This window comes from Triticum aestivum, chromosome 2A, assembly GCF_018294505.1.
Source record: "Triticum aestivum cultivar Chinese Spring chromosome 2A, IWGSC CS RefSeq v2.1, whole genome shotgun sequence".
Taxonomy (NCBI): domain Eukaryota; kingdom Viridiplantae; phylum Streptophyta; class Magnoliopsida; order Poales; family Poaceae; genus Triticum; species Triticum aestivum.
The window spans coordinates 397429352-397444594 of NC_057797.1; positions in this window are offsets into that span (position 1 = coordinate 397429352).

Consider the following 15243-nt stretch of genomic DNA (forward strand, 5'->3'; position numbering starts at 1 on the left):
GGCCCATCGCCCATTGCACACCTGCACGTTGCGTACGTGGCCGGAAGCAGAACTAGCCCCCTTAATACAAGAGCAGGCTTACGGTCCAATCCGGCGCGCGCCGCTCAGTCGCTGATGTCACGAAGGCTTCGGCTGATACCACGACGTCGAGTGCCCATAACTGTCCCCGCATAGATGGTTAGTGCGTATAGGCTAGTGGCAAGACTCAGATCAAATACCAAGATCTCGTTAAACGTGTTATCTTGAAATAACCACGAACGCCGACCAGGGCCAGGCCCACCTCTCTCCTAGGTGGTCTCAACCTGCCCTGTCGCTTCACCACAAAGATCCACACATAGGGCTGTCGGGAAAGTATGTCCTTCCAGCCCCCAATTCGTGAATCAACCGCGGGTACTCCTCGAGCCGACCCGCCTTTTGTCATCACATGTATCATGTATAAAGTATATAGTATATACCCGTGATCACCTCCCGAGTGATCACGGCCCGATAGTATAGCATGGCAGACGGACAAGAATGTAGGGCCACTAATGATAAACTAGCATCCTATACTAACCATTAGGATTGCAGGTAAGGTATCAACAGTTGGAGCAACAATGACAGGCTATGCATCAGAATAGGATTAACAGAAAGCAGTAACATGCTACACTACTCTAATGCAAGCAGTATAGAGAAGAGTAGGCGATATCTGGTGATCAAGGGGGGGCTTGCTTGGTTGCTCTGGAAAGAGAGAGGGGTCGTCAACACCGTAGTCGTACTGGGTAGCAGCGGCGTCGGTCTCAGTGTCAAGCGAGAGAAGAGGGGGAAGAAACAGTAAATATAATGCAAACAAATGCATGACGATGCATGAAATGACAAAGTGTGATGCTAGGTGTGTCCTAACGCGGTACAAGGTGGTACCGGTGAAGGGGGAAATCATCCGGGAAATTATCCCCGGTGTTTCGCGTTTTCGGATAGATGAACCGAAGGGGGAAAGTTGCTCATTCGCTATGCTAGGGATGCGTGGCGGACGAACGGGCTGCGAATCCGGGTTCGTCTCGTTGTTCTGAGCAACTTTCATGTAGAAAGTATTTTAATCCGAGTTACGGATTAAAAGATATGATTTTCTAAAAAAAATATTAATTTCTGGAATTTAATTAATTAATTAATTTAATTCGAATTTGGATTTATGACATCAGCATGATGTCATGCTTACGTCAGTAGTCAACAGGGGTTGACTGGTCAACCTGACCAATGGGTCCCACTAGTCAGTGACACATTTTAATTAAACATTTTAATTACCCCAATTAGTATTAATTAGGGGGTGGGCCCCACTGTCATTGAGTAATTAATTAATTGACTAATAGTTTAATTAGTTTAGTTATTTGATTAGTTTAATCAATCAAAATTAATTAAGTTAATTAATTAATTAATTAATTATTTTTTATTATTTATTATTATTATTATTTCTAAACGTTCTGTGGGGGTTGGGGCCCCACATGTCATAGGCAAGGGGGCCATAGCGGGTGTGGGCTACGGGCACAGCCCGAACGGGCGAGGGGGATACGGGCAACGGGCGGGCGCCCGTTAACGGCGGCTGCGGCGGCCGGCGACGGCGCGCAGCGCGCGAGGCGACCGCGGGCACGGGTGGCTGCGGGGCGGATCAGGGCGATGGTGCGGGGAGCCGGGTCAGCGTGCGGGCGGCGGAGCAAGGCGGCTGTGGGGCGCAGCGTGGCGCGGGGCAGCGGTGGCAGGGGCGGGCGGCGCGGTGGCTGGCTGCAGCGGGCGGCGCCAGCAACTGCAGGCGCGCGCGGGGAAGGCCAGAGCGGGCGTGCTCGGGCGGGGGCAGCCGAACGCGGCGCGGTGGCGCGGGCAGTGTCGTGCCGGAGCTGTGGCGAGCAAGGGGAAGGGGTCCACGGGTGCGGGCCTGCAGCAGGGAGGCGAAAGGAGTTGGGGCGCGGAGCTACGGTGCTAGGTGACGGCGGGACTGGCGGAGGAGAGGCCGGGCCATGGGCGGGTGCGGTGCGCGGGCATGGCGCGATTAGCACGCACACGGGACGGCGAGCATGGCGACATCCAACACAGGGAGAGGAAGAGGGGAGAGGCCGGGGCCTCACCGGCAGGGTAGGGACTGGGCAGCGATGGTCGAGGGGGGTGACGGGGACGACGTGCGGCGGGGAAGCAGGCCGGCGGAGAGGAGGAAGCAAGCCGGCGGGGAGGGGCTCCGGCGAGGCGACGACCTCCTCCTCGATCCCGATTCGATCGGGGAGAGGGGGAGGAGAAATTTCGGGAAGGGAGTGGGGGTGTCGGTGGTTGACTGGGGGAGTGGGGGTTATGAGGAGTGGGGGTGGGCCGGCCGGGTGGGTGGCCCAATGGCCTGCTGGGCCAGAGCCCAGTGGGGGGTGTTTCCTTTTCTTTCTCTTTCGTTAGTTTTCTGTTTTTATATTTTTCTTCTTCTTTATTTCTCTTTTTTCCTTTTCTATTTTAATTCAATTTAAAATATTTATGCATTTTCTAAACATGTGTTTTCTTCACCATAATTAACTATGTAATATTATGCACAAACCGAACATTTTTGTTTTAACGTTTGTAAACTTTTATTATTAACTTTATTTTTAAATTTGTATTTGACTCGGTTTTGAACTAACGGTAGACTATCAACAGTAACCGTGGTGACATGGCATGATTAGCGTTTGATTACTGTAGCACGATTATCCGGGCGTTAGAAATCTCCTCCACTACAAGAAATCTCGTCCCGAGATTTAGGAGGTAGAAGGAAACAGTGTGGGGTATTCATCACGCAGGCGGTCCTCGCGTTCCCAAGTGGCTTCATCTTCAGAATGGTGCGACCACTGGACTTTGAGGAACTTGATTGCCTTCTGACGTGTGCGGCGTTCATCTTGGTCGAGAATATGGACCGGATGCTCTTTATAGGAGAGGTCCTATTGCAATTCGAGCACTCCATGATCCACTGCTCGGATTGGATCCTTGAAGCAACGGCGGAGCTGTGACAAGTGGAACACATCGTGAACCTGAGAAAGGTTCGGCGGAAGCTCCAGTTGATATGCCACTTTTCCACGCCTTTCGAGAATAGTGAAGGGACCGATATAGCGAGGAGCTAGCTTACCCTTGATCCCGAAGCGGTGAGCACCCTTCATTGGTGTAACTCGAAGATAAGCCTTTTTGCCAGGTTGATAGACCATGTCTTTGTGATGACGGTCATACTGACTTTTCTGACGTGACTGAGCAGTCTTGAGATTCTCGCGAATAATGCGAACTTGTTCTTCGGCCTGTTGGATAATATCTGGACCGAAGAGTGGATGTTCCCTAGTTTCTGACCAGTTCAGAGGGGTCCGACACTTTTGTCCATATAATACTTCGAAGGGGGACATCTTCAGACTAGCTTGATAGCTATTATTATAAGAGAACTCGGCATATGGAAGAGATTCCTCCCATTTCTTGCCAAGGAAAATTACACAAGCTCGAAGCATGTCTTCGAGAACTTGGTTGACACGTTCAACATGTCCTCGCGACTGAGGATGAAACGCCGTACTAAACGACAGATGAGTTCCCATAGCTTCTTGGAAACTTGCCCAAAATCTTGAAGTGAATAAGCTGCCATGATCTGAACTAATAACCAGTGGAATGCCGTGAAGTGAAACAATTCTGGTCATGTAGAGAGTAGCAAGCTGACTAGCAGTGATTGTCTCTTTGACTGCCAGAAAATGTGCAACTTTAGAAAGTCGGTCGATGACGACAAGAATATCATCATTACCTTTCCGCGATTTGGGAAATCCAATGACGAAGTCCATTTCAACATGGTCCCATTTCCATTCAGGAATAGAGATAGGTTGCAGAGTTCCAGCAGGCCTTTGATGCTCTGCTTTGATATGGCGGCAAACGTCACACTCAACAACATAACGAGCAATCTCCTGCTTCATATTAGACCACCAGAATCTTTGATGAATATCCTGGTACATCTTTGTACTACCAGGATGGATGGACAGAGGCGTATCATGAGCTTCTTTCATAACCCTTTTAGTCTTATCCAGGTTTTTCTTCGAACATGGTACCACTAGGCGGCCTTTGAAGTACAAGGCGCCATCATCGGCGATAGTGAAGAATGAGGGCTTTCCTTCTGCTAGATGGCGTTTAATCTTATGGACTTCAAATTCATAACCTTGAATAGTCTTTATACCAGCTACGAGATATGGTACGACGGCCAGGGTATTTAGAGAACCCTTAGTAACAACAAGAAGTTTCATATTTCGAAACTCTGGGGGAGGGGGAGCGAGTGCTCCAAGAGGAACAATATGAAGGTTCAGCTTTCTAAATTCTTCGACAAGCGAGGGTTGAACTTTGTGAACCTGGAGGTGATTGCAGTAAGACTTGCGGCTCAAGGCATCAGCCATTACATTAGCCTTGCCGGGGGTATAGGATATACCCACGTCAAAGTCTGCAACAGTCTCCATCCATCTCTGCTAACAGAGGTTCAGATCTAGCTGAGTAAACAGATACTTCAGACTTTGGTGGTCGGTGAAGATCTCGCAACAATTACCGAGAAGGTAATGTCGCCACTGCTTCAGTGCATGAATGACAGCAGCAAGCTTGAGGTCGTGAACTGGGTAGTTTTCTTCGTGAGGGCGCAGTTGATGAGAGGCATAAGCAATCACTCTGCGCTCTTGCATTAGGACACAGCCTAATCCTTGACGGGAAGCGTCGCAGTAAATGACGAAGTCTTTCTTAGTATCAGGTGGAGCAAGCACTGGGGCAGAAGTCAACTTGTCTTTGAGCGCTTGGAAACTTTCTTGATACTTGTCTGTCCATTCGAACTTGACACCATTATGCAACAAATTAGTCAGAGGCCTGGCAATCTTGGAGAAGTTCTCGACGAATCGACGGCAATAGCTGGCGAGACCGAGAAAACTTCGGACTTGCCTGACATTCTTCGGAGGAGTCCAATCGAGAATAGCCTGAACTCGTTCACGGTTGATGGCAATACCATCCTTGGAGATGACATGCCCAAGATAGGTTACTTCAGGGAGCCAGAATTCACACTTGGAATACTTAGCATATAGTTGATGCTCTCGAAGCTTTGCCAGCACAAGACGAATATGTTCAGCATGTTCTTCTTTGTTCTTGGAAAATACAAGGATATCATCCAGATAAAGCACGACGAACTTGTCGAGGCAATCCATGAATATATAGTTCATCAGACGAGAGAAGGTGGCGGGAGCATTCGTTAAGCCGAATGACATGATGGTGTAATCGTATGACCCATACCGAGTCACGAAGGCGTTTTTTGGGATATCCTCTTCACGAACACGGATCTGGTGGTAACCCAACCTCAAATCGAGTTTGGAGAACACTGATGAGCCAGCCAGTTGATAATAAAGATCATTGATCCGAGGAAGAGGATATTTATTCTGAATGGTATCTTGGTTTATAGGACGGTAGTCTTGGACTAATCGGTTTGTCCCATCCTTCTTCTTAACAAAGAGAGAAGGTGCTCCCCAAGGAGAGCAACTAGGGCGAATGAAACCTTTGACAAGAGATTTGTTGATTTCCTCCTTAAGCTCAATGAGTTCATGCGGCGGCATCTTGTAGGTTCGTTTAGCTATAGGGGTGGTGCCGGGTTTCAAGTCAATGATGAATTCGACAGCTCTAGCAGGAGGAATCCCTGGAATTTCTTCTGGGAAGATGTCTTGGAATTCATGAACGACGGGAATGTTTTCAATGCCCTCGAGTGGTGCAGCGTTCAACGCATTCAAGGCATAAAGCCGTGCCTCGGCATTCTGAACTAGAAGAGCTTGGTAAGCTATTATTTCATCATAAGGGTGTGGCAGATGGACGGCCTTAGTGGCACAAACTATAGAAGCAGTATGCGCTTTCAACCAATCCATTCCCAGAATGAGGTCGATGTTAGACGACTTCAGGATAATGGGAGAGGCGTAGAATTCCAGCCCTTCGATTTCCATGGGGACGTCGATGCCAACCAGTGAGGTTTGACATTGTCCTACGGGGGTTTTTACCAATACCGAAGTGTTCATCTCCTCACATTTAATGTCATGCTTGTATGCAAAATCTTCTGACATGAATGAATGTGATGCTCCTGAATCAAATAAAACAGATGCAGGTACTGAATTTACGAGGAGTGTACCCATCACAGTAGCAGGCTGGTCTTGAGCTTCATTAAGGTCAACGTGGTTGGCATGAACACGACCATAAGACCTGGCATTGTTGTTGCGAGGCTGGTTGTTTCCACGGCCAGCTGCGGGAAGGGCCAGTTGATTCTGATTCTGATTGCAGTCTCTGGCACGGTGACCTGGCTGACCACACTTGTAGCAGAGACCATTATTGGGAGTGGGAACAGGAGCTTGGGGTGGTGGAGCTGGAAGTCTTGGCTGCCTAGTTGGTGGGGGAGGCGGACGCGGTGCAGCATAGGACTGCCTTGGAGCAGGTGCAGTTGGCTGATACATCCTGTTGGGAATCTATATCCTACGCTTCTGCGAAGACGGGCCCGAAGATGAGCCCGTGTCATGGTTGCGCCTGTGAGAGCTCTGGTGTTCCTGTAGACCAGTTTCGACATTGATGGCCTTGTTCACCAAGGTGGCGAAATTGACAAAGTCATGCACTAAAAGTGCGAGCTTGATATCAACTTAAAGGCCATCACGGAACTTCTCCTGTTTGCGTGCATCAGTTGCAATGTCTTCTTCGGCATAGCGGGACAGATCCAGAAACTCCCGCTGATAAGCTTCCACAGTTTTGTTACCCTGAGTGAGGTTGCGAAACTCGCGCTTCTTTCGGTCCATGACTCCCTGAGGAATGAAGCGAGCACATAAGGCAGCTTGGAAGTCTGGCCAGGTGATGATTGTTCCAACTGGCAGAGTACGCCCGTGGCTGTCCCACCATTGAGCTGCGGGTCCCTTCAGGAAGAAGGAAGCAAAGGTGACATAGCTGGCAGGGGCTACATCAGCAGACTCCATCTCATAGGTGATGTCACGGAGCCAGTCATCAGCATCTAGAGGCTGAGTTGAGCTGCGGTACACAGTTGGGTTCAGGCGCATGAAATCCTGCGGAGTTACTGGGGTTGGCTGCTTGTTCATATTGGGGCGAGGAAACTGAGCCATCATATTCTCCATGAACCGGCGATTCATCTCAAGCTGTTGGATCATACCAGCCATGTACTCAGGTGGTGGTGGGGCGTTGCCACCACGACCACGACCACCTGTTCTAACCATCCTGCTAATATATAACAGGAGTAGTTCAGCATTGAGAAATTGCGAGGACAAGAATCATTCATGATGAAACATGCATAATGAAAGGAACACGATAGATACTACATAGTAGTTGGCACATCTTACAGAAGTGATCATGCATAGAGTTCAGTACATAGACTAAGAACATCATAGGCGACACGCAGGCTCACGGTGAAGGCATCTAACACTAACAAGCAAGCCTACATCAGTCCAAGGAGGAACTGTGGAGGTAGGTGTAGCCTGACAGCTGGTAGTGACGCGAAGGGAAGACCTCCACGCGAGTAGCCTGGGGTCCACGGATACTCTGGTGCGGAACCCGACGCGTAGGTGGCAGGAGAGGACCAAGTGCGGGAGAGTAGCCTCCCACATCTGGCCAGCCGACGCCTTGGGGCATCACGGTCCTCGAAGGGTAGATCGCAGAATGCGATAGATCGCCAGATCAGACAGAGGGGTGCAAAAGCGTCACACCACGGTACAGGTGCTGACGGGTGGTGTACAACTCGTGCCGAAGAGCTCGGTTAGCTCTATCCAGCCCATCAGCATGCAGAACCAGGTTCTGATGGTAGAAGGGCTCTCGGGTGACGGTGGAGTAGGCAGCAGTGTAGTATCCCTCCGCACAAACATCGGATGCGATAGCAATGTGCCTGAAGGGGGAGGTGTCCAACTCCTGATACTCTATACGAAGACGTGTCAGAGCAGCATAAGCAGCTTCGTGGACCGCCATATCGATAGTCACTCCAACACCATGAGCCATGTGCAGCACGGTAGTGGAGTCATACTCCCGAGAGTAGATGTGGACGATGGCACGGTACTGCTCCTGGTTGAAGTCCTGGTACTCCTCATAGACAGTGTCGGTGTCAAAACCGGCGGATCTTGGGTAGGGGGTCCCGAACTGTGTGTCTAGGCGGATGGTAACAGGAGGCAGGGGACACAAAGTTTTACCCAGGTTCGGGCCCTCTTGATGGAGGTAAAACCCTATGTCCTGCTTGATTAATATTGATGATATGGGTAGTACAAGAGTAGATCTACCACGAGATCAGAGAGGCTAAACCCTAGAAGCTAGCCTATGGTATGATTGTATGTTGTAGTTGTTGTTCTACGGACTAAAACCCTCTGGTTTATATAGACACCGGAGAGGGTTAGGGTTACACAAGGTCGGTTACAAAAGGAGGAGATATCCATATCCGTACTGCCTAGCTTGCCTTCCACCCCAAGTAGAGTCCCATCCAGACACGAGAAGAAGTCTTCAATCTTGTATCTTCATAGTCTAACAGTCCGGCCAAAGGATATAGTCCGGCTGTCCGGAGTCCCCCTAATCCAGGACTCCCTCAGTAGCCCCTGAATCAGGCTTTCAATGACGATGAGTCCGGCGTGCAGTATTGTCTTCGGCATTGCAAGGCGGGTTCCTCCTCCGAATACATCACGGAAGAATTTGAATACAAGGATAATGTACGACCCTGCAAAATAAGTTCCACATACCACCGCAGAGAGAATAATATTTCCACAGATCTAATTTGTTGACTTGTTTTGGCAACACGACATTATGTCATGGCCCGGTGATTATTCGAACCGTTTCCTTCAACTAGCCCCGCACATAACGCGAGGCAGTTTTTTGACACGTCTTGTCAAAGTAGAGATTGTGTCCCCTTATCACGGGATTCTCATCAATACGGGTGTGGGTAACCCAACCGCGCCATCGATTACGGCGCTTGGGGGATAAGCGAGTTTTACCAGGCTAGTGGGGACGCTTAGTTTCGTCCGCCCATATAAAGGGATAAGGATTCACCTTTTCATCCACGCCCTCTTCCTCCTTTGCTCATCCATTTTCACGCACTCGAGCTCCAACACCCAAGTCCACATACTTTCCCTCAACCTTCTCCAAACATGTCCGGAGCAGGAGGCAAATGGATGGCTTCCTCCGTTACGGAGGGTCATATCAAGAAGTTGCGCGGAGCCGGATACTTAGCCGCGAATATCGCGCATCGGCTGCCCGCCGCGGGGCAGAGCGTCCCTACCCCGGAACCTCACGAGAGGGTAGTTTTCCTCCACCACTTCCTCCGTGGACTGGGGTTTCCCCTCCATCCATTCGTCCGTGGTCTCATGTTCTACTATGGGCTGGACTTTCATGATCTAGCCCCGAACTTCGTCCTCAACATTTCGGCATTCATCGTCGTGTGTGAGGCTTTCCTCCGCATCCGGCCCCACTTCGGCCTGTGGTTAAAGACCTTCAATATCAAGCCGAAGGTGGTGGGAGGCCAACAAGCGGAATGCGGCGGAGCCATGGTGGGCAAGATGCCCAATGTTATATGGCTTGAAGGCTCCTTTGTGGAGACCATAAAGGGGTGGCAATCGGCGTGGTTCTACATCACCGAGCCGCGCGACGCCAAATGGGCGGCGGCCCCCGAGTTTCGATCCGGATTCCCTACACGGCTCACTTCCTAGAAAGAGAAGGGCTTGTTGTGGGGTTCATCGGTGGAGCTGGATGGACTCCAGAAATGTATCCGGAGTATGGCGAGCAAGAAGCTCAAGCTTGTCAACATAGTCCAGGTCATGCTCATCCGCCGGATCCTCCCGTGTCAACAACGGGATTTTAACTTGTGGGAGTTTGACCCGGCCCAGCACCAGACTCTAAGTGAGCTCTTCGATACGACGCACAAGGACGTCTGGAAGGTGTTGTTCAAGGGCGTCGAGGTCCCTCCTTCTCTCGCCGAGGACCGCGGGCTAAGCGCAAAGCACCTAGCGCGTTCGGTGAGTTCAATACATCCCGTAGGATATTAATTTCACCTAGCTTAATCATGTGTGGGGTCTGATCTTCATGCCTTTGACAGGACTGGGTGGCGACGTCGGAGCAGATTAACTATCCGGCCCCTTTGCCCGAAGACACTGCGGGCGCTCTCCTGACGGAGATGCTGACTCCGGCTCCTTACAAGGTGCCGGAGAAGACCAAGAAGGCCAAGGGAACCCGAAAGAGTTCCCGGCGCCAGGCGTCATCGAACTCACCGTCCGATGACTCTGCGGCGCACTCCTCCCCCGAAGACAAGGAGGAAGGAGAAGATGCTCCCCCTTCAGTTGGGGAGATAAGAAAAGGAAGGCCGCCCCAACTAGGGAGGCCGGAGGGTCCAAGAAGGGAAGGACTCTCCTTCTGGACAGTTCCACCACCGCCGCCGAAGGCGAAGACGAGTGGTTACCTAGGGCCAAGCCCCTGGGGAGGTCGTAAGTATTCAGACACTAGAGTAACTCATAGTATCCTTTTTACGCACTGCTTCCCCTAACGCCGAATATGATTATGCAGGCCGCCACGAGCCCGTATCGATGTATCATCGGACGTCTCCCTGGGCTCGTCGGACATGGATAGCGATCAACTTCCGACCGCCACCTCCCCTTGCCCTGCGGACGACGCCGAGGTATTATCTCAAGAGGCACCGGGTCGTGGGGAGGCAGTCCCGGAGGCGCCTCAAGGCGACCTTCCGGACTCCGGGGGCAGAGGGGACGAGGCCCCTGAGAGCCCCGAGTTTGGCCCTCAGCCGAACACCGCGTTGGAACCTCCAGTGGTTCCGGACTCGGGCAGGCGGCCTCCTTCCAAGAGGGGCAAGACGCCTATGCCGGTGACCTCTATCCATCCAGAGGCGCCGGACAATCTGCTGGAAGCGCTTCGCAGCGCTTCCATCAACGAGGAGCACCGTACTATTATGAGTGCGGTGGTCCAGAAGGTTCAGTCCGCCAAGAGCAGATTGACTGAAGCCTGTGCCAGCCTTTTAATAGGCTTTGAGGTAAGTGTTAAAATATAGGAAAAATATTACCGCATAGATAGTAGCCCCTGATGCTCTGTTCGGTGTTCACAAAGAAAAGCCGAACAGAGGATCAAACAACATCGCAGGAGTCTAATATAAGTATGTCAATATGCGTATGCAGGCTTCGCTGCTGGCATCTGCCACACTGACTGTGGAGGTCGCCGTACTGAAGCAGGACCTTAAAGGGTCCAAGGACGAGCTCGGCCTTGCCAAGAGGCAGATCGAGGAGAACAAAGGTAAGTGATACCCTGTCTATAGATATGTATATATAAAAGAAGACGCCATTGCAAAATGACAGGATCATCGTATGTTTGCCAGGGGCCACGACCGAGGGGGCTACCCTGAAGCAAGCGCTATCCCAGGCCGAAGATAAAGCGGCCAAGGAGCGGACCGAGCGGGAAAGGCAAAAAGCACGGGTGGGCGAGGTGCAGCAAGAGCTCCAAGCTCTCGTGTCGAAGCATGAGGCGTTGGAGCATGACTCGAAGACGCGAGAGTCCGAGCTTGCCGCCGCCCATGAAAGTGCAAAGAGTGCCAAGGCCGAAGCACAGAAGGCCCTCCAGGAGATTGATGCGATGAGGAAGATAGCGGCGGGTAAGGCACTCTATATGCAAAGCAAGCATGTGAAAGTAAATTACCTGTTACTTACCCAAATCCGGAGCTCTCCAGGAGCATTCGCAGATTTGCCCCGCAGCGTGTCGGATGCCGCACAATTTTACCAGGCCGAGGAGGGAAGCTCAACGGAGAAGCTGTTATGGTCTCAGTATACTGGGACCGAACACCCAGTGCCTATGAGCGACCAGCTGAAGCAGCTGGTCGAGCTACACAAGGCGGCCGAACAGGCGATGAAGGGCTTTATAGTCCGGTTGTGGCCTGGCGACGCCCTTCCGAACAGCTACTTCAGCCTGGTGAGGCGGCTTGTGGATGCCTGCCCACGGCTGGAAGTCATCAAGCGGTCTGTTTGTATTGAAGGTGCACGCCGGGCTTTTGCCCATGTGAAGGTGCAATTGGCCAAGCTAGACGCCGTGAAGCTGATCAAGGAAGGACCGCCGCAGGGCAAGGAGCATCGCACCCCCGAAATTTATTATGAGGGTGTCCTGAAGGGTGCCCGTCTTGTAGCAGACGAATGTTCAAAGGATGTAATATTTGAGTAAACTTGCTCGTGTGATCCTGTATGCTGAAAACTTATTTCATATGCGCTATGCAACGCTTGTTTGAATTTAAAATATTACCTTATGTTTGGCTGTTTATCCAATCTGAGAGATGGCTAGTCCTTGGCTTCTGCCCCCATGCCGCGAGTGCTGGGGTGTTCGGGATAAACCTGAGCAATCTTGTTCCCATGTTTGGGTCCTTCGAGGGAGGTGCTCAGCACAACGAACAAGGCAACCGGACTAATAATGATTTATCACTCTCACTTAGTCATAGAATTCTATAATTTTAAATTTTGGCGAAGCCCCTGGTATTTGGAAGGCCGAATTAGGGGCGCGATACACGCCTTTAAGCCGGACAGGACCGACTCCTCGCTCTAAGCGGCATAAGTCTTTAGGGACTCGAAACCTCACCGAACAGCGACCAGTCTCTCGCCTTATCATGATAGTCAGTTTTAGCTTTCTCTACTGAGGTGCTTAGCCCAGCAGAACCGGGGCACAATCGCAGTAGTTCTCCTAGCGCTACCTTAGCCGATAGAGCGGAACGTAAGGTACCAAAATATAGGAGCCGGGCAAACCCAACATTTGACCAAAGACATGATTCGGATCTGATGCATATAATGCTATAAGTTCGGGGTGCCGCACTTGTGAAAGTGTTCGGACTTCTCACACCGTATTGTGGGGTACTTAAGCCCCTGGTATATTGGTCGTACCAAAGTGTACGGTTGCAAGGCGTCATTAATGAACACATATATATAAAAAGAAGAATGCAATAATAGTCTTAGTGTTATGCATTGTTTATTCAAAAAGATGCTTTAAAGCAGAATGATACAGATAGTGCGATAAGCAAAAAGTAGGACTATGTCCCTTCCAAGGGCAAGCTAAAGAATAGTATTAAACAAATATTTCACTCGTTATCGTAATCCACCTGGGAGTTCCGTGGTGTGACGTAGCTTTCTCCCTCCTTGGTTAATGCATCGTGTGTTCGGCAATCATGCTGTCGGACAGGGTTTCCAGAGATTAAAGTCGTGAAAGAGAAAAATAACAAAGCGGGAAGCCCCTAGTGCGGTTTAAGCCGTGTATTGGGGCGTGTCATAGTTGTGTCCCCCTCCCCGCCTATGCCCATGGTATTTTTAATGCGTAATTATGTAGGCGTGGCACGGATTTCGCCGTTTGGCTAGGACTGGGGTGGGGGCCGCATTGCTACATGAGCTCAGATCGTGCCAGGCGGTCTAGTTGCTGATTACGCTGAGCGCGCTTGAGGGTGTCTGTGTCTTGAAACGCCGAACTGGTGGATTGCCTTGAGAGGCTGCTTTGCGCTTCTGCTGCGAGGGCCGCAGTGTGCTCCTCCGTACGGAGAGAGCGCTCTGTGTTTCCATTGACTGTGATGACCCTCCGAGCTCCTGGCATCTTGAGCTTGAGGTATGCATAATGTGGTACCGCATTGAATCTTGCAAATGCGGTTCGTCCGAGCAGTGCATGATAGCCATTGCGGAACGGCACTATATCGAAGATTAATTCTTCGCTTCGGAAGTTATCCGTGGATCTGAAGACCACTTCCAGTGTAATTGAGCCTATGCAATGGGCCTCTAAACCTAGAATGACGCCTTTAAAGGTCGTTTTGTGGGTTTGATCCTTGAGGGGTCTATACCCATTTTGCACACTGTGTCCTGATAAAGCAGGTTCAGGCTGCTGCCGCCATCCATAAGGACTCGAGTGAGGTGAAATCCGTCAATGATTGGGTCTAGGACCAGTGCGGCGAATCCGCCATGACGGATACTAGTGGGGTGGTCCCTGCGATCGAAGGTGATCGGACAGGAGGACCATGGGTTGAACTTTGGGGCGACTGGCTCCAATGCATATACGTCTCTGAGCGCACGCTTCCGCTCCCTCTTGGGGATGTGGGTTGCGTATATCATGTTCACCGTCCGCACTTGTGGGGGGAACCTCTTCTGTCCTCCGGTGTTCGGCTGCCGGGGCTCTTCCTCGTCATCGCTATGTGGCCCCTTATCCTTGTCTTCGACAATTAACTTGTCGGCCTGCTTGAACACCCAACAATCCCCGTTGGTGTGGTTGGCTGGCTTGTCGGGGGTGCCGTGTATTTGACACGAGCGATCGAGTATACGGTCCAAACTGGACAGGCCTGGAGTGCTTCTTTTGAATGGCTTTCTCCGCTGACCGGGTTTAGAGCCTTTGAATCTGGCATTGACTGCCGTATCTTTAGTATTATCGCTGTTAATGTGGCGCTTATGTTTATTGCGATGTGACCTGCTATTGCCGTCCTTGGTATCCGAAGTACCATGGTTCTTTGACATATTGTTACTGCGAGCCAGCCAGCTGTCTTCTCCCGCACAAAAGCGGGTCATGAGGGTCGTGAGGGCTGCCATAGATTTTGGCTTTTCCTGACCAAGGTGCCGGGCTAGTCACTCGTCGCGAATGTTGTGTTTGAAGGCTGCTAAGGCCTCTGCATCCGGACAATCAACGATTTGATTTTTCTTTGATAGGAACCGAGTCCAGAATTGTCTGGCTGATTCTTCTGGCTGCTGAATTATGTGGCTCAAGTCATCGGCATCTGGTGGTCGCACATAAGTGCCCTGAAAGTTGTCGAGGAATGCGGCTTCCAGATCTTCCCAACAGCTAATGGACTCTGCTGGCAAGCTATTAAGCCAATGCCGCGCTGGTCCTTTGAGCTTTAGTGGGAGGTATTTGATGGCGTGTAAGTCATCGCCGCGGGCCATGTGGATGTGGAGGAGGAAATCCTCGATCCAAACCGTAGGATCTGTTGTGTCGTCGTATGATTCAATATTTACGGGTTTGAAACCCTCTGGGATTTGATGATCCATTACTTCGTCTATGAAGCATAGGGGGTGTGTGGCGCCTCTGTATTGGGCTATATCGTGACGTAGCTCGAATGGGTCTTGCGCGCTGTGTTCGGCCCGGCCGGATTTACTTTTACTATATTCGGCGTGACGTTTATCGTCTCGCATAGTGGCGTGCCCCCGTGATCCGTAGATTGATCTTGCATGTTTTGCTTTGTCCTCCAATATGTCTCGCAGGTCTGGTGTATTTCCC